The sequence below is a fragment of the Rhincodon typus genome, chromosome 21 (genome assembly GCF_021869965.1).
Source record: "Rhincodon typus isolate 14 chromosome 21, sRhiTyp1.1, whole genome shotgun sequence".
NCBI classification, from domain to species: domain Eukaryota; kingdom Metazoa; phylum Chordata; class Chondrichthyes; order Orectolobiformes; family Rhincodontidae; genus Rhincodon; species Rhincodon typus.
The window spans coordinates 16,466,062-16,486,787 of record NC_063352.1 but is presented as its reverse complement, the minus strand read 5'-3'; the positions used below and the strand labels follow the sequence as shown (position 1 = coordinate 16,486,787).

Here is a 20,726-nt window from a genome sequence, read left to right as displayed (position 1 = left end):
GTCTGCTGCATGGTATGAACTGCGGACTTGTATAACCCATTTAGCCCCCTTCTAGTTTATGTTGAATTCTCCAACTTAAAAAACTAGCAAAGCCTTTGTTTTAAAATAAAATCAAATGGCTAATTTATAGGTTGGTTAGCTCTGCTGTCTGTCTCAACAAGATTCTAATCCTCATCCCAACCAGCTTCAACTGCGTCAAACTTTCCCTCCACGAGGTCAGGGCGGGGCGTTTGCAGATGATTGCACTAATGTTCAGCACCATTTGTGTTGCCTTAGATACTGTGTCCATCTGCAACAAGACCCAGACAACATTTAGGCTTGGAGCAATAGTGGCAAGTAACATCTGTGCCACACAAGTTGCTGGGCAATGACCATCTCCAAATAGAAAGGATCTAACCATCTCTCCCACTGAGATTCAATGGCATCACAATAACTGAATCCCCGTTATCAACATCCTGTTTGGCCAGCAGGGTGTGCATGTGCGATCCTTATCGCGCAGCATTTCTTCATAGACATTTTCAAATAACCTACTCAGATATTCTATGATAACTCTGGAGCAGGTGGAACTTGAACCCGGACCTCCTGCCCCAGAGGTAGGGATAGTACAATGATGCCACAAGAGCGCTAATTTCCTTCCGTACACTGGGCCTACATTCACCTCTAACTTGAAGCATTGTTTGTTTTAAAAAAAAATCACCCCGAATGTGTTTTTAAAATAAGTGAAGTCAGTCTTAAACCTGTGTAAGCACAGCCTGCCAATATCCACCCGAGTCTGATCTAATCTGTTACGTTCTGAACTTTTACAAATCCACAATGGAACCAAAATCCCCTCCAGTCTAAAACAGTCATCTTCAACCCTGTCTTCAAATCGCTTCCGAGCTACACAGCCTCCATCCCTCTCCCCGACAACACAGTCTGTTGTCACATTTGTGATGACCTCCCAACCTTAATATTTGGGAGATTATTAGGTCATTAAATCACTAAGATTGCCAATTTTCACCTCGCCATCACACATCTTAGTTCATTAAGGGTTTCAGCAAACATTCATACCTCTAGTCTTGACTATTTCAACATATTCCTATCCAGTCTCTCACATTCTACCCTGCGTAATCTCAGGGTCATCCAAACCTCTTCTGCCAGTGTCTTAACTCACATTAAATCCTGTTCACCTTTCATCCTGTGCTTGCAGCTCTACAGTTAGCTTCCAGTCAAGCAATGTCTGGACTTTGGAATTCTCACCTTCATTTTCTAATGTCTCCATGTGGTCTCCTCCAGATCCCCACCCTTTCAGGTCTCTATCCTTCTGACTCTGGTCTCTTGAGGATCCCCAGTTTGAATTATTTCACCAGAAGTGGCCATGCCTTCAGCTGCCAAAGACTCAAAGTTGCCTACACCTGTCATTTTCCTCTTTAATGATAAGCATTAAAACATGCCTCTTGACCAGGTTTTGGACATTTGACCCCCATGAATTGGTGTCAAATTTTGTTTTTATAATGTTTCTATGAAGCATCTTGGGATGTTATACTTTATCGAAAAAGAAGTCACAAATGGAGATTGTTACAGAGATAGTAGGAACTGCCGATGCTGGAGAATCTGATATAACCAGGTGTAGAGCTGGATGAACACAGCAGGCCAAGCAGCAAAACGTCAGCTTTCCTGCTCCTCTGATGCTGCTTGGCCTGCTGTGTTCGTCCAGCTCTACACCTGGTTATATCACAAATGGAGATTGTTGTTTATCTGCTGGCTGGAAGGGTCCTGGGCAGATTCAATTGGCTCGTATTGAAAAGTATTTCAATGCAGTTGCCACCAAGCACTTAGAATAGGATAGCTCCTAATCACTGAATTGTTGGTAGTGTGGTGTAGAGAGACTACTCCAATCAAGATTGACAAATAAAGTAGTAGATAATGTTCCTATATTGTAGTCATGGTGGGGTTTAACCAGCAGATAGGTTCATGAAGTTTGAAAAGAAGTCTTGAAATGGCAATGTGGGGTATAAATTCTCATATCTAACGCACTTGCCTAAAATGATCCATGTGTTATACAAGAGGCATTAACCAGCACATAGTGAGAGGATTTTGATGTTTGTACTGGAAACCTATAGTTTATTAAAATCAGGCCCATAAAAAGGTAACAACTAGCAGCAAATGGTTATATGGAGGTGAGTGATGCCAATTCCAACCCCACTGCCTAATCCATGTATGCCTTACCATGCACACACATGTACTTTGGATAAATTCAGTGTCCATTGCTTTATGAAAATCCATAAATTTTCTACGTAGATTTCTGATGTTATTCAACAAATTAAAACATCTGGAAAAGTACAGTGCAGCTGCAAATTAACATTATTGCGCATTTGCCAAAAATGTAGAATGAGATCATATCCTTTAATTTAACTGTTATAAATTATCAAGTCACAAAATTAGTGGACTGAATAATTCATAGTTATAACTCAATCAAAACCACATTTGAAATGTTTCAGATTGCAAGATGAGATTTTGAGAAGGAAATCTTTGGTTTCACTATCTGCTTATTGCTGAAGAAAGTTATCCCTGTCGTTGTTCACTTGTACTGCACAATCATCTCTGATAAGGCGTCAGGACTAGGCCAGTGGATAGACATTGCATAACTTTGTACTCATTCATTCACTGTTGTGACATCATAACTCAGTGGATACTAATCTCCAAAGCAGAAGATTAGGAGTTCAAGCGTCCTTCAGAGACTAGGATACAAAATCTACATTAGTGTTCCTAATGTACCATTGAGGTTATGCTGCATTGTCAGAAGTACCACATTTCTAGAGAGATGTTAAACTGAAGCCCTTTCAAAATTCAAAAGATCCCATAGTACTATACCGAAGAATACGGGGCCTCAGTTTTTGGGAATATATATGTTTATAATCCATGGGCTTTGTGGAAAAAACAACCGGAGAACATGAATAATGCTGTACTGTTCCCACTGGGTGCATGTCAAAACCCAGGGAGGGGCAGATGGACAGTGACAATACCGGTGAGCATTTGGAAAAGGGTACAGCATCAGGAGGCAATTGAAAAAGGTGCAGCCTTCTGTCTCTCCTTTTGAACGTGGATACCCGTTTTTATTTTAAAAGAACTCCACATCGCAATATTAGGACAACCTTTGCCAACTCTAAAAACAAACTTAGCTGAGACTGCTATTGAAAGACCTAGATCTAAATTTCCAGCCAAACTAAAAAAGGTGGTGAGGTGAAAGATTTACTATCAGTTCGTAGCTACCAGGGATTGAACTCGGTTAACAAGACCCAGGGGGGGTTTGAGAAAATTCATCAAGCTGGATCCTTTGTTTAACAGGCCACTGGATGCTAAGGGTGTTTTCCACTTTTGTTTTTATTCCAAGATATCATCTCTGGAGAGTTTCGTAGGACACAAGTGAATGATGATAGGTTGGTCTGGGGTAAAGTTCTGGGATATAGTTCAATTCCAGATTATAACTTGGTTGTTAACCAGTGTTTCCTAACTGTTTCAGGGAAAAGATTTGTTTATTACAAACAGGTTACTTTTGGAGTTCATTCAAGAAGCTTGGAGGAAGTGCATTCTATTTTGAATAGCAACATACAAGGGAATCGATTGGCCATTTTAATGATTGCACTGAAACATTTATATCAATGGGGTTTGCTTACCATTACATTCCTCCTGTTACAGTCCTATCCCCGTGTCCCAGGGAATAGTCATCCCTCAGCCAAGAGGCTGTAAAACAGATCATGTGGCTGATTGCATATTACTATTTGTGTGCTTGTGTACAAATTTGCTGTCTCACTTATGTTACAACACTTCAAAACTGTTCTTCACTGACCATAAAGTAGCTTTAAGATATTCAATGTGGAATCGTTTAGAATGGAGATATTTACTCTGGGTGGAAGCAGGATATCGGTTCATCCCTATTCTACACTCCAGGCAGGAGAATGATGTGATGGTGGGAGGGAAATCTCAAACCTATAAAAATTCTAACAGGACTAGACAAGTTAGATGCAGGAAAGATGTATCCAAATGGTGCGGGAAGTCCAGAACTATGGGTTATAATTTAAAAGGGTATGCGGTAGGACTGAGATGATGAGAAATTTCTTCACCCAGACTGTAGTGAGCCTGTGGAATTCACTACCACAGAATGTGGTTGAAGCCAAAACGTTGAGTTTTCAGGGAGGTAGCTATTGCTTTGAGCCACAAGAGCTCAGAGATATAGGGGAGGGTGGAGGTTAGGGTATCGAGCTTGTTGATTAGCCATGATCATGTTCAACAGCAGATCAGGCTCGTGGTGGTGAATGGCCTACTCCTGTTCCCATCTTTGATGTTTCCACAAACAAGGAGCAGGAAGCTCCACACACACACACACACACACACACACACAAATTGCTAACTGAGGCCCCTTAAGTGAGCAATTAATACCCAGTTAAGGGCTTCTTCCCAACACTGCAGGTATTAATCCACGAAACGGCAGGGGTTTACCACATGGAGATATAGAACAAGCTCATGATTGCGCTTGTGTGGGTAGGTGTAGGGACAGGAAGCCTTGGTTGAAAGGCCAATTGAGGAGTGCAGTTTCAGGGCTGGATTGAGATGCTGATCCAGCCTCCTGCTGACTCCCACAGGGACAGCATCCCTTCCAGCACTTGCCTGTGACTGGGTCATCACGCAGTTTGTGATGATTGGGCAGCAGCAGGGGTCCACAATCCCAAGTGGAGCCCATAATGTGCCTGATTGGTACAAGATAAGGTGGGCCTTCCTCACACAAAAAAGAAAAGTAGTGACAGGATGGCATTTGGTTCTCGTCAGCTCAGAGCAGAGAACCCCTGCCATCTCTACAAGATTCTGCCTCTGTAGGTCATGAAAGATGCCGCAGAAATGCAAGTCATGCACTTAATTGTGGGAGAAGAAAGATGGAGTGAAAAAAACATACCATAGGTAAGAAACATGAATCAGCACAGGACCCCAGTCGTCAAGACTGAAGACTACCATAAATATAAGATCGATTTTGAAAATCCCAAACCAAAGACAAAGACATTTAGTAAAATACAGAAACTGACAACATCCACCCTCTGTTTAATTTATTAAAACAATGGCTGGGTTTGACAAGGATTCAAATGGATTAAAGTTCCCTTCATGGCTCCAAGTCCTATAACACTGATACAGTTTTTATGAGCAAATTAAACTGCACTTAATACTGACAAAGTTGGAAAGGGTTTATTTTAATAGAAAAGTTTACTCAAGGGAGATAAAAACCTCTAATGCACATCTTCCTAAACCAATGGACTTTGAGGGACTGCCAAGCACTCTGGCACATCCAATTATATTTTCCACTGCAAAAAAAAAACAAACAGTTGTGTGCATTGTCAAGCGTGTATCCGAAATGGCTGCGCAAAGCATGGGACTTAAAGTAAAGTAGAGCTCACAATATCATCCAATCTTTGTTGATTAATAGATGCATGCCAGGTTTTTCACCTAGGAAAGCTGCAGAATAAAATCAAAGCTCATTTCCAGGGGGAGTGTGTGTGTGACCGGCAAGAGGCCAGTATTTATCATCCATCGTCAGATGCTCCAAGAATGTGGAGATGGGTCACCTTTTGGAACACCTGTCACCCACATCAAGATTGCATTTTTTTTTTTAAAAAAATGCAGTTTACTATTCGTTGGCCTGCAAGGCATGGGACAGTTAGGACACACACATGCACACTCACTTGTAACATTGAAGTCATAGCTGGCCAGGGATGGCAGGTTTCCTTCCTTGGAAAGGACATAAGTTGGATTGCTATTCCTTTTTACAATTATACTGATACAGTAAATCCTCTTTGAAAATGAAAATCTCAAAAAAGAATTAAAAATTCACAATCTTGTGACAAGGTTTGAAAACTCTCTCAACATAGATAGAACACCACCATAATCACAACGTGTCAAATTGCTGCCTCTAATATTCTGGTTCAAGTGTAGGTACACAAGAGACGGAATGGAGTATCCGCACAATAAGCTAGATTTTGCTAGGCTTTGGATTCCAATATTCTTGTATTGGCAAAATAGAGTGGGAAATAGCAATAATATAAAACCAAGAACTGTAGGTGCAGAAAGTTAAGGTTTCTTCAAGAGTAACCAGACTCTTAACGTTAACTCTCTCTCCACAGACACTACCAGACCTGCTGAGTTTTGCCAGCAATTTCTGTTTATGTGGGAAATACCAGTGTTGTCTCTACATAAGGCCACTGAATAATAAGACATCAAAAGCAGCGTCACACAAGGTGTACAAATAACCCACTATATGGTTTAGTTTCCACTATAAATCACCTTGACAGCAGATAGCACTGTTGGGCAGTGGCTGGCACTTCTACCAGCAATAGCCACAACCCAAGAGTTGGACACGGCCAACAATTTGAAATACTTACGAGGAATAAAGCAAAGTTCACTAGAGGCATATAGTTTCTGGCCCAATTGTCAGAATTACTCAGATCATTTGTTGTGTCTCCAACCCTTCAGTGGTATAGGACTGCGTTGTATACTGCGGTATCTGTTTGAATACAATAAGTGGCTTTAATCCTTTGCGAGGTGTCGGTGTGCATGTTGGCGTCGAGTGTAGACTGTGTCTAGTTGTCGATTAATGCAAGCACTAGCTTGACTTCAGCTTTCCCTAATTTTGGGATGTGATCAGATTGCCTCACCAGCGACACTTCAGAGACATTCACTAGATACTTTGGCAAGTTTTGCAATCATAACATACTGTAACCATCAACAGTTGGCAACCACTTCTGCATTTATTTCCAGCTTGCTCCTATTCAGTCTTTGGACAGAGTTTATCTCTGCTTGAACTCAAATGAAACTCGAGTTCTGCTTCTTTTCAATTAATTTTAACTTGGATTTCTCTTTCCACACAGACACGCACCAAAAAAAATTCATGTTAAGTCATGCTGCACTGCTTCCTCTCCCAACATCCAAAGCCTGTGAAATGACATTTGAGAGTCCAATCAAAGGACCATTAAATCAGACCAAATTATGACCAGGTCTGCAATTTCCAAATCTGTTAGACTTGGCAGGGATCTGGATTTCTGTAGTTACTACAGTAACACCAATCGAGCTCAACTCCGCTGTAGCACTAAGGGATTCTATTCTGTACAGGCACTGTTTCTTTGGATGAGAAATTAAGCAGAGACCCTATCCCACTTCTCAACAGACAAAGACCCCTTGGTACCATTTCAAAGAACAAAGAACAGCAGGAAATCTTGGTCTGCTGGGCCAAGGAAAGTTTAATTTGTATAACTGCAACACAGGGCATTTTGGTAAAACGAACAAGGGCAGGACTTATACAGCTAATGCTAGGGGCCTGGGTAGTGTTGTCAAACTGAGATCTAGGGGTTCAGGCACACAATTGTTTGAAAGTTGTCACAAATGGTCAGGGTGAAGGCAGCATTTAGCATGCTTGCCTTCAATTGCTCAGAGCATCGAGTATAGGAATTGGGACTTCGTGTTGCAGCTGTACAGGATGTTGGTGAGGTCACCTTTGGAGTACTGTGTACAGCTCTGGTTGACCTTCTACAGGATGGATATTATTAAATTTGAAAAAAGATGTATAAATGACTTACAAGGATGTTGCTGGAACTGGAAGTTTTGCGTTATAAAGGATAAGCTGGGAACTTTTCCCCCTGGAGCATAGGAGGTCGAGAGGTGATCTTATACAGTTTTATAAAGTCATCAGGAATATAGATAAAGTGAATAGCAAAAGAGGTATTTTTCCTAAGGTAGGAGAGCTCAAAAGCAGAGGGCATAATTTTGAGGAGAAAAGATTTACAAAGGGACTGGAGGTGCAGAATTGCAGAGGGTGATGTGTGTGTGTAATGAACTGCCAGAGAAAGTGTAGCTGTAGATACAGTTACAACATTGACATGTACACAAATAGGAAATATTGACAGATATGGGCCACACACCAGCAGATTGACCTAGATTAATTTGGGAATCCTGGTCAGCATGGTCAAATTAGACCAAAGGCTCTGTTTCTAAGCTCTTAGTCATACAGCAATCTCTACAGTTCTAGAGAACATTTATCACTGAAGCCACAGAATATTTGGCCACTTTATAATTCATGTCCGTGAGCCAACTGTGCCCATATTGCTCCAAGTACACCAACGAAGACACTTAAAGCACTTCATTGGCTGTGAAGTGCTTTGTAAGCTGAGGGGTTGTGACAGGTGCTGTACAAATACAGGATCTCTCCTTTTAAAAATCATAGGACACTTTAATACATTGAGCAAAGCTGTGAAACAGCAGCATGAAAATACTTGGAAAGATGAGCTTTCGTGAACTACAGCCACACCCAGTCCAGTTCCCCTTCAACAGTCCCATGCTGAATCAGCAATGCTAAACTGATGAGAGAATGGACTTAACAGTTGCTGTTTTTAACATTCTAAGTACAAAGGAAATTTAAAATTTGTTTCTTTTGTAAGGAGGTGGTGTTACTGACAAGTTTTACATTCACTTCTAAAATGTCTTTTGCTGTCAGCTCCAGAGATATCCCAAAATCCATATGTGCACACACGTGTTCTAATAACATTGTGGGGCTATCACAAGACATTGTGTGATCTTAGATCACTTTCCGAAGTCTAGAAGCGTTCAGAGTTGTCCCACAGTTTCTGTTTTAAGTTTAATGAAATGACCGGAAACTGCAATAAACAATACAATCAAACAGTTTTGCCAAGAACGTCAATAAGCACCATGATATGAATTACAAGACACTATTTTGCTGCTTATGTGCCCTGTGGTATCCAATTTAACCTAAATTACAGCAGTAACTACACTTCAAAAACGTATCTCTCTCATGAAAGAATTGAGACACATCCAGAGGCCTGAAAACCCCCTAAAAATGCAAGCCGTCTTTTATTTCAGACCTGGATTAAATAGTGGCACAACTTTCAGGTGGCGTTCTTTTGGAGAAACACAATTCTGACTGGAGCTTTCACTGGATCTGGGTGAGGGGTGGAGATTAGGAGTCATGGTTCAATGTGACAGGGGGCATTCTGAAATAATATGCACATGACAAATGAGCTACTGAACACAAATTCTCACTTTAGGGTCAGCCAAGGTTCAGTTGGCAACATGCTCACCTCAGGGTCAGAATGGTGTGTTCATGCCAATTATTTCCACACCCTAGCTACTCTTGTAACCCATTCAAGTGCACATCTCATCATGGACAATACTACAGCCAAATCACCAAGAACAACTGGTGTTAACAATGAAGTCTTTCGCAACCTCTGTCTGTCCCAAAGTGGCTTTATTTGAAATACAGTCACAGTTTTAAATTTCCATTAACTCTGGAATCATGATGCTATCAGATCATGAACACCAGCTTTAAACATACTGCTGGTCCAGGATTATTTTTAAAAACTGAAATGTAGAAAATTTCTATAATTCCCATCTCAAGCAAAAGGGGGAAGTGGTGTGAGAGGAGATGGGAAGTGGGGTGAGGAGTTCAGTCACTGGGTCATGACCAAACATATGAAGATTACAGAGAGCTGATGGGGAGGCGTTGGCCTAGTGGCGTTATTGCTAAACTATAGATCTAGGTAATGTTCCAGGGACCAGAGTTCAAGTCCCACCATGGCAGATGGGAAGTTTGAATTCAAAATTTTAAAAAAAGCTAAAAGATGACTGTGAAACCTTTATTGATTGTTGAAAAAGCCATCGGATTCACTGATGACTTTTCGGAAGGAATCTGCCATCTTTACCCAGTCTGGCCTCCACATGACTGCAGACCTACAATGTGATTGACTCTTAACTGCCCTCTGTGCAATAAAATGTTGGCCTAACCAACAATGCCCACATCCCACAAGTGAATAAAATTCATGCGAAATTACAGTCATCCACTTGGAAATCAAAATGGCTGCTGGTTTCACCTCTTCATTTCCACTAGTTTAATAACTATAATGGGTGCGACGATAAAGCTGACCAAAAGCCCACTGTGCTTGCCCCCCCCACCCCCAATTTTAATAGGTGCTGTCCCTTTCTCAGAACTCACATGAATGATCACAGAAGTGGGGCTGTCGAAATATTGGTGCATTCAAATGCAGGCAGTAATGAAGAGGTCTTACCCTATATCTAAGCAATACTGAATAACCAATTACATTTCTACACAACGGGAAATTGGTGTTCTGATGTGAGAGGTGCTAAAAGGTTAAATGTACAGTGAAATGTTCGGATGTTTGGTCAACAACGCCACAGTTCTCAATTTATCAGTGGCATGTTCCTGTTTTTGGGTAATTGCCTGGCCATTTAAGCTGATGCAGTGATGTAATGCTTGTAAGCATTAGTTACTTTTATGCCCAATGATAAACTCCAGTTGCGGGAGACCATGTGAAGAGATTAAAATGATGTTAACATTATAAATACACGAATTGGAGTCAGTGAGGCATTAACTCCACTCAGTCACAATCCTGACAGTCTGCACTCAGGAGATTAGAAATGCAGCCCCTTGGTTCCATGGGATTTAGTCTACTTCATCCCACACCAGTCAGCTGCAAAATGTCTTTTAAAAATCTGGTGTCAGAGTGAAAAAACAAACAAAACAAAGTAATTCATTTTCAGTGCTTCCTCAGTTCAAGATACCAGTGTTGTCACTGAATCAATATACTTCAATACGGTGAAAGTTGACTCTTGTGCAATATTCTTGACTCATCATCTAAAGTGCTCCCATTACAATCACCTGTCGTGACCGATCCATTGTCATCAGACTGTCTGGGAGACTTACCAATGAAAAAAAAAACACGACATACTGCGGATGGTAGAAATCTGACACAAGAACAGAATACAGCGGAAACAGTCAGCAGATCAGGCAACGAGACAGAAACAGAGTTAAGGCTGAAGGGAATAGCTTTTAATTAGAACCTGCTGATTTGGAACATTAACCGTTTCTCTACTAGAAATACTGAAGCATTTATGGGGATTCTTGTTTCTGTCTCTCCTGCTCCCTGCTGTTACAATCAGATGAATAAGATTGTCTCCCTTTTTTTTAAAACTCCTGTTATTCACAACAAACTTGCATTAACATAGTACCTTTCACAACCTCAGGAAGCAAAGATTATAATCTTTGCTTCTTTTTAAGCACACAGCCATCACAATTCAATTAAAATACAATTTGCTATAAAAAAAGTGCCAATTATCAAACTTGATGAATGTAAAAAAGCTAAAAGATGACTGTGAAACCTTAATTATCTTCCAGCCCTGTACTTAGCAGGGAAAAAACCAAAAAAATGTGACACTAAAAAACACACACACACACTCCAACACAGCTAATAAAAGTTTTAAAAAAAGCAGTGTGTCTAGTACAGACATGGAAAATAAAAGTTTACACAGTTAAACAGTTCTTACAGCCCTTAAAAAAAGGTGGAGGATTCTTAACTCGAGGTGACAGTTATGTCATAGTCGACTCAGATCTTCAGCAGAAGTAGAATCTAGAGACCTTGGAGCTTTCAGTAAGTGGCTGATGCCAAATTTGTTTTTTTCTAAACCAAGTGCTGTTTTCCAACATGAGTGTAACAGAGACAAACGCAGCTTTTGTGGTCATAAATACATTTTTCCTTTCCTGTAGTCTGCCGCTCTAAAATACAATTCAGTGCACATTCTGAGGTTTAGCTCCATTGTCTTTTCAAGCTGGCTAACTGGTGTGCAATCCTGTCATCTTTCAATATGTGAATTCATCATACGCACATGAATGAAATGAACATGCAAATTTCTTGATTCTGACTCAGTTGCCGGATTCTGTCCTCAGGCTAAAATGAGCACTTCCATTCATTACGTACAAATCCCCCAAAACATTTTGTCTCAATCTGTGGTTATGGTGACCACTGGAGCCACTTTAAGTCCACATTTCTTCATTTGAAGCCCATTTTAGTCCAGGAAAACGTCTCAGATGTAGCAGTTGATGGAAGATAAGATTCAATAGTCTATAATTACACTGAGAACATTCTATACAAAGCAGACTGAATGGGCTGAGCAGCCTACTTCTGCTCTTATGTCCTACAGCCTCTTCATCCAAGCATGTCCACATTCACCCCCAACTAATTTGGAAACTTTCTCCAATATTCCAAAAATCACTCAGAATTCCATCCCAGGTTACTTTCTCAAAACAGGAATCTTAACACAAATCAATAGCCTCTAAGTGAAGTATGGTTTAAAATAACCATTCTTGCACTTGGATCACTTACATTTTTCACCTTTTGAACTTTGCTCTATCTTACAGATATTAAAACAAAACAATTTTAATAATTGTATTTACACTGTTTCTAAAATCATATTTAAAATTCTGAAACAACAGATGCAGCCTCAACTGCTGACTAGATTTCTAAGAAAATCCAAAATTAGTTAAGTAAAAGTTAGGTTTTAACACTTTTCACATTCTGAATCCAATGTAGCACTCGTGAAGTATAGTCACTGTCCTAATGGAAATGCAACTTGTACAAAACTCCAACAGACAGCAATGGGATGATTAACCAGATAACCCAGTTTTCTGATGTTAATTGAGGGATACATATTGACCAGAATACTAGCAATAATGCCCTTACCCACCTTCAAGCACTGCTATGGGAACTTTTATGTCCACCATAGACAGAAAGGAGAAGCTGCAGATTAATGTCCCATCTGAAAAGATGGCACCTTGACAATGCAGCACTCGGGCAGTACTGCACAGGAGCGCCTGCCTCGATTTCGGTGCTGAAGCCCTAAAGTAGGGCTAGAATTTGCTTGAGACTCAGAGGACACAGTGTGCTACCAGCTGAGCCACACAGCTGACAGTCAAGAACCCAGTGGTTGTGCCTTAAAGTTACGTGGCTATGTTCTGTCCTGCACGAACAATGTTGGGTCCTTAAGGAAATCTCATGAACAGGATCGCTATAATAAAGTTCCCTGGCATTTATGTAATAATGTTAAATCTTAGTGTTGTGCAAGAATTAAAATCAAATTAAAAATTAAAAGACGAGCCAGAGACAATAATTCTAATGTCAGTGTTTATGCTTCAGAGACTTCCTCCCATTCTTTATCCAACCCGGTCAACATATCCTCTGCTTTCTCCCTTGTACTTATCTATCTTCTAGTGTGAGGTGAAAAGTATAGATCTGATTAAGGGAAGATAGATAAATATTGACCAGGGCATTGAGAACAATTACTGCTCTTCTTCCAAATGATACCATGTGATTTCTACATCTGAGAAAACTAACAGGGCTTCAATTTTTAAAGCAAATTGATTCAAGGATGTCACTAGTTAGTGCATTTATTGCCCATCACCAATTGCTTGCAGCACATTCAAGAGTCAACTACAATCAGTGTGGGTCTGGAGTCACGTGTAGGCAAGACCAGGTGAGGATGGCAGATGTCCTTCCCTGAAAGAGGACTCAGTGAATCAGATGGGTTTTACAACAATTGACAATGGTCACCATTAGACCAGCCTTTTATTTCAGGTTTTTAGTGAATTCAAAAGTTCACTTTCTGACATGGTGGGATTCAAGCCCATGTCCCAGTCTGGGGGTTCTAGATTACTAGTCTAGTGGCATTATCACTCCACCATCTTCCCTGGATTTAACATCTAAATCTTAAGTTGAATGTCTTATCTGAAAAATCATGCCTCTGACAGTACATTAAGCTATATTTTATGTTCAAATCCCTCAAGTATGGCTGATCCCACAACCTCCCAATTCAGAAGGATGTGCATTACAAACTGAGCCACGACTCACATTAATGCAGCGACATAACTACTGACCAAAAATCCAGCAAAGCATACATTAGGATTCACTTAAACCCACGTAACTAGTTCCAAATGCAACAAATTTGAGCTTCTGGGGAAATACTTCTTTGCTATATATCAACATTAACAAAACTACAAAAAAAAAAAATCCAGGTGCATTTGTATAGAACCTATCTCAGATCTGGTATTGGTTCAAGAGCTCTGCAATCTAATTTAACTTGAGGAAAAAAAAAGAGGGAATATTTTACAAATTGTCCTTTTAAAATTGAGAAGCCTGCGTTCAAATTGAGTAAAAAAAATTAAGAGGATGGAGGCAATTAAAAAGTCTAAATTTGGTGAAGAACTTTCCATTTGTGCGTTGGAAAAGCGTTATTCAGAGGAGAAAAAAAAAAAATAATCAGCAAGTTAGTTAAATTTGCAGATGACACCAAAATAAAAATTAGGTCAGTTTAAAAAAAACCCAAGAGGAAGCAGCTTAGATGTCCACATGCATGAGGGACAATTTACACTAGTGAACAAGAACAATGCATCACTTTTAGGACAAGTCATTGCAAGATACTGAAAAGATGGCTGACCCTCATACTTCAAACACTGAGGCCAGAAGAGATACTTTAGAATATTCAGCAGGGCCTACACACGAGTAGATTCAGTTAAACAAAGAATCCAGCAAATGAAAAACTGAGGAAATCAAGTTCTAACTTCAGTGCTCCAATTGGATTTCAGCTTGAACATTGTGTCTAGTCTGGACACAGAAGTACCGTTGAAGTCTGCTTTGGATATCTGCTCTGAAATCTCATCCATGTCGTTGTTACCTCAGTACTCAATTCTTCCAGTCTCTACTTATCAACCTTCCATATCTTTTCCCCTAATCCTCCATAGTCCAGCTGTCCCAGCTCTGTAACCTCCATCAGTTTTACCACACACGCACGCACACACAAACACCAGTCAAGTTCCTCAGAACTCAATACCACATTCAAAACAATGCTACACAATTGTAGGAGTGTTGTTATAGGCAATACAGAATAATCACAGTTTGACCTGTGTTGGAGACCCAACAGTATACCTCGTGTTAAATCCCTGATGGCTTTATTGGAAATTGGATAAACAACACAGGCTGCTGGTCATAGCAATGCAAGATGCTGAAAATACTCATTAGTTCAGGCAGCATCAGCTGGGAGAAAAATAGTTAAATTTTCAAGTTAATGCCCTTTTGTCAGAAATGGGAATAAGTTTAGAATAAGGGGAGAGACACACAGACGGCAGCAGAGCTTAAAAGAGAAATGGTGCAAGGCCAGATGCATCAATAACGGAACAAGATGTGACTGGGAAGACAATGGCAAAATCCTGAACAGGTGCTGGAAAGCAAAGCAAAGACAAAAAAAAATTTTAAAAAAAAGAAAAAAGCAAAAAAAAGTCGGCTGCAAAAAAAACCAAAACAGACTGAGTGAAAAAAGGTAGATATTGATTTTAAACATTGTTGAACTGAATGTTGAGGCCAGAAGGGTGAAAAGTATCTATTTGAAAAGGGGGAGGTATTTTCTGAGCATGAACTGAATTCCATTGGAACTGTTGCTGCTGCTTGTCCTTTATCTCCAATAGAGCCTTGGCTTGGCTATTCTCAGTCACAGGTTGCAGCTAGACACCGAGGGAACTAAAAAGGTGCGAAACTAAAGTCCTTCCAACAAGCCCACAATGCAAAACAACAATTGCTCATGTAATAGTTAAAAGCTAAGTATTGTTCAGTCCACCAGGGAGAACTCCCAGTCCTTCTTCAGGATGCACCATGAAATCTTTTATAGCCACCTGAACAAGGAGACAGGGCTTGCTTTAAACATCTCAACTGAGAAAGGGTACCTCCAACAGCACAGCACACCCTAGGTCACAGAGTGGAGAGCAGTGAGCTGGATGTATGTTCTCAAGTTTCTAGCAGAAGATTTGAATCCACAATTTTCTATTTCAGAAGGGGGCATTGGACACTGAGCAAAGGCTGAAACCAATCAAACTGGGACGTCAAATTGTCAAACCACAATAGTTTATTCTTAAATCTTTTGCATTTTTAAAAAAATCATCTTACTGCCTGCCTCATCTTTATCAAGGTCACAGTTACCACAATCAGATGACCTTCAAATGCTGTTGTGGAAATACACACTATATGCCTGGTAGAAAAATTACTGCCCTCCCGTTAGACAATTAGGGCCAAAGGCAATAAATAACTCACAGGATACATGGGCAGTAGCCACAATTTTTGTCTGCTGTGGTAATGCTCAAGTCATTGCCTTCTTTCTCTCTGCCCACCATCCCTCATCCCGCCCCCAAAAGATGCTATCACCTTAGGTGTAGGCACTCAAAAGGATTACCAGAATGACACCATTATTACATAGGATTCAGATATGCAGAGGGACCAACCATGCCACATGCCAAGTTCCTTGCTCTGAGTTACCAATGCTAAAAAGGGGAAAGGCACCAGCATTGGTTTCAGGAAAGCAGGAGGGAGGAGGAGGAGAAGGAGAAGGAAAGAAAAAGGCCTCTTCCATGTGCATTGTCTTCTGGTGCAGAATATTTGCACAAGAAAGAATTCAGCTTTTCCACTGTATGCAAGTAGTTTGTGTAAATTAGGCATTCACTTGAGCTCTGAAAAACAGACAGATACTGGCTGTAGAGTTAGGAGCTGTATGCTTGAAATACATAACATTCTCACAGAGATAACAAGGTGTAGAGCTGGATGAACACAGCAGGCCAAGCAGCATTAGAGGAACAGGAAAGCTGACGTTTCGTGTCTAGACCCTTCTTCAAAAACGGAAAATCCCATTTCTGAAGCAGGGTCTAGGCCCGAAACGTCAGCCTTCCTGCTCGGCCTGCTGTGTTGATCCAGCTCTACACCTTGTTATCTCAGATCCTCCAGCATCTGCAGTTCCTACTATCTCTGAAACATTCTCACTACAGTTATCTTTTCCATTTACAACCTGCCGTACATCAACAACAAATCTGTTTCTCTCATGTATCTTCTCTACTGCAACTTAAAATCTGATTATCTTAATGAACTTTCTTTAAAAAGATTCATCAGAACCAGGCTTTGTTTTCTGATAGTTACGAGTTGTACATGATCAACATGAATAAAGTTGAAGTCAAAAGCATAAAGTAAAATTGATCATTTTTGACATTGCCAAAAATATAAAAGGGTGTAATGATTGGCTCCAGTTGGTTCCATGGAATGTAAAAGGAAGGTAGAGAGTTTGGGAGAAGGTGGCGTGTAATCTGAGAACAGGGTAAACCTCCACACGGTTCAGAAGTTTCCAGGACACATACAACGCTGAAGAAACTTATCAGTAAAAGGATTACAATGCAAGTTGACTAATAACATTTCAAAAGCTTTCAGTCCTTGGTGAATTGGGTGAAAACTAGAGTATTGTTGATCACAGAGTATTTTTTATAGATTTACCCAGCAATGTGAAAGGCGCCAGCATTTACTGGCCATTTCTAACTGCCCTTAAGGTGGTGGTGAGCTACCTTCCTGAACTGCTGACGTTCTTTCATGCCTGCACTGTCGTTGGGCTATTTAAAGCAAGTTTTGCAGCATAACTTTTGCAGTCTAAAATAGCTGGATTGCTAACTTTGTGCACTGCAAGGTGATACAGACTTCGCTATTTTAAGCGAGGTAGAGTGCAGACAGTACTTTAATAGATTGTCTGCAGCCAGCTCTGAAACAAGAGCAATAAACTCTTGTAGCCCAGCTGACATTTCTATTAGATAGTATCAACACTAAGACTGCAATTTAAGCACAGATTGAAAAATTGATGGACACAGCTGTAGTGACAATATAGAACAACAGATTTTCAACTGTTCCATGATGTGATGCTATCCTAAATCAGTCAATCCAAGTCTTGATATCCAGCTTCCTACTTGCTTCACCTGTCACCTTCATTCCAACCAGTTCCACCTCATACATGTTTCACAATGACCTTTGCTCTTTTAACCATGCTCTATTTAAACTGACTAATAATTCAAAAAGAGGGAGCTCAACAACTGGAACAACAAACATTTATATTGTCAGTTTTAAGACAATACAACATCCAAACATGCTCACAGGTAATTAGCGGGACAAAAACTGAAAGAATTGCAAATGCTCTAAATCAGAAATAAAAACAGAAGTTGCCTGAAAAGCTCAGGTCTGTGAAGAAAAAAATAGAGTTAACGTTTCAGATCTGGTGCCCCTCCTCAGAACTTTGTTGCCAAATCATCAGAAAACATTAGGCCAAGTGACCAAATGTTGGTCGGAAGTAAAAGTTAGGCTTTAAGAAACATCTTAGGAGGAAACAGAGGAAGAGAACTAGAGAGACATAGGGTAGGAATTCCTGAGTTTTGGGTTTAGTAAGCCCGAAGTATAGGCAGAGAGTAGGGCAAATAAAACTGGAAATGCTCAATGTGCCAGAATTACAGCATGCAAAAGATTTGGGGTCCTAAAGGAGCTCACAGCCAGAGAGAGGGTGAGGCCATGAAGAGATTAGGAGAGAAAAAGGGATAAGAATTTTGTAAATTGAGGCATTGCTGGATTGGTAGCTAGTATTGAAGCATGAACAAGGGTGAAGTGAAATTACTGCAAGCTAGAAAACAAGTAGCGTCAGATATAGAGAGAGCTGTACAGCATGGTAACTGACCCTTTAGTCCAACTCGTCTATCCTGACCAGATATCCTAAATTAATCTCGTTCCATTTGCCAGCATTTGGCCCATATCCCTCTAGACCCTTCCTATTCATTTAAATGGCATTTGGATGGTTGTTGTAATTGTAACAGTCTCCACCACTTAAGGCAGCTCTTTCCATACACAGCACCCTCTGAGAAAAAGTTGTTCCTTTAGGTCTCTTAAATCTTTCACCCCCTTTCACCTTAAACTATGCCCTCTTGTTTTGGATTCCCCCTACCCTGCAGAAAAGACCTTGGCTATTCACCCTATCCATGCTCATGATTTTATAAATCTCTATAAAAGATCACCCCTCAGCCTCTGACACTTGAGGGGAAATAGCCCCAGTCTATTCAGCCTTTCCTTGTAGCTCAAGCCCTCTAACCCTGGCAACATCCTTGTTAATCTTTTCTGAACCGTTTCTAGTTTCACAATATCCTTCCTATAGGAAGGAGACCAGAACTGCATGCAGTATTCTAAAAGTGGCCTAATCAATGTCCTGTACATCAGCAACATGACCTCCCAACTCCTATACTCAATGCACTGACCAATAAAGGCAAGCATACCAAATGCCTTCTTCAATACCCTATCTACTCACTTTCAAGGTGACCTCACTTTCAAGGAACTATGAACCTGCACTCCAAGGTCTCTTTGTTCAGCAACACACCCCAGGACCTTACCATCAAGTTCTGCCCCGATTTGCCTTACCAAATTGCAACACCTCACATTTAATCAAAATTAAACAACATCTGCCAGTCCTCAGCCCACTGGCCATCTGATCAAGGTGCCGTTGCCACCGACAGTGAAGTCGCGACCACCCTCACCGCTACTGCCGCCGCCTACCCCGCTCCTCCTACCTCCGACGCCGATCCGCCCATCACCGATGCAGACGCAACTCCACCCACCGCCGGCGCAACTCCGCCCACCGCCGACACCGGCACAACTCCGCCCACCTCCGACACAGCTCCGCCCACAGCCGACACCGACACAGCCAGCAGCTCCAGAGGAGACAGCAGCACCCAGCCCTGCCGAGTCTTCACCATCCCCCCCAGACCTACCCCTTACTGAGGACGAACGGTCAGTCCTCAGTAAAGGGCTCACCTTTGTCCCCCTTCACCCACAGATCAACGAATACCGCTCACGCTTGGACATAGAGCAGTTTTTCCGCCGCCTCCGCCTCCACGCTTACTTCTTTAACCGTGAACCTAACCCTCCCTCTACTGACCCCTTCTCCCGCTTCCAACACACCCCCTCCTCCTGGACACCACCCCAAGGCCTCCTACCCTCCCTCGACCTCTTCATCTCCAACTGCCGTCGAGACATCAATCGCCTCAACCTCTCCACCCCTCTCACCCACTCCAACCTCTCCCCCGCAGAACGTGCAGCCCTCCGCTCCAATCCCAACCTCACCATAAAACCTGCGGACAAGGGAGGTGCAGTTGTAGTATGGCGCACTGACCTCTACATCGCCGAGGCCGGACGCCAACTCTCCGACACCTCCTCCTACCGCCCCCTTGATCAAGACCCCACCCCTGAGCACCAAACCATCATCTCCCAAACCATCCACAACCTCATCACCTCAGGTGACCTCCCACCCACGGCCTCCAACCTCATCGTTCCCCAACCTCGCACTGCCCGCTTCTATCTCCTTCCCAAAATCCACAAACCTGAATGCCCTGGTCGACCCATTGTCTCCGCCTGCTCCTGCCCCACCGAACTGATCTCCAACTATCTCGACTCCATTTTCTCCCCCTTGGTCCAGGAACTCCCTACCTATGTCCGTGACACCACCCACGCCCTCCACCTCCTCCAGAACTTCCAATTCCCCGGTCCCCAACACCTCATCTTTACCATGGACGTCCAGTCCCTCTACACCTGCATTCCCCATGCAGATGGCCTTAAGGCCCTCCGCTTCTTCCTGTCCCGCAGGCCCGACCAGTCCCCCTCCACTGACACCCTCATCCGCTTAGCCGAGCTCGTCCTCACACTCAACAACTTCTCTTTCAATTCCTCCCACTTCCTACAGACAAAGGGGGTAGCCATGGGTACCCGCATGGGCCCAAGCTACGCCTGCCTCTTTGTAGGTTACGTGGAACAATCCCTCTTCCGTACCTACACCGGCCCTAAACCCCACCTCTTCCTCCGTTACATTGATGACTGTATCGGCGCCGCCTTGTGCTCCCACGAGGAGCTCAAACAGTTCATACACTTCACTAACACCTTCCACCCCAACCTTAAGTTTACCTGGACCATCTCTAACACCTCTCTCCCCTTCCTGGACCTCTCTGTCTCCATATCGGGCAACCACCT

The 20,726-nt window shown here is 41.9% G+C and overlaps 1 protein-coding gene across 4 annotated transcripts in view; it reads right to left on the bottom strand.

Annotated features, from left to right (window-relative positions):
* Positions 1-20,726, bottom strand: part of LOC109927795 (arf-GAP with dual PH domain-containing protein 1) — a 120,577-nt gene that overhangs the window by 80,057 nt on the left and 19,794 nt on the right. The window lies entirely within an intron of this gene.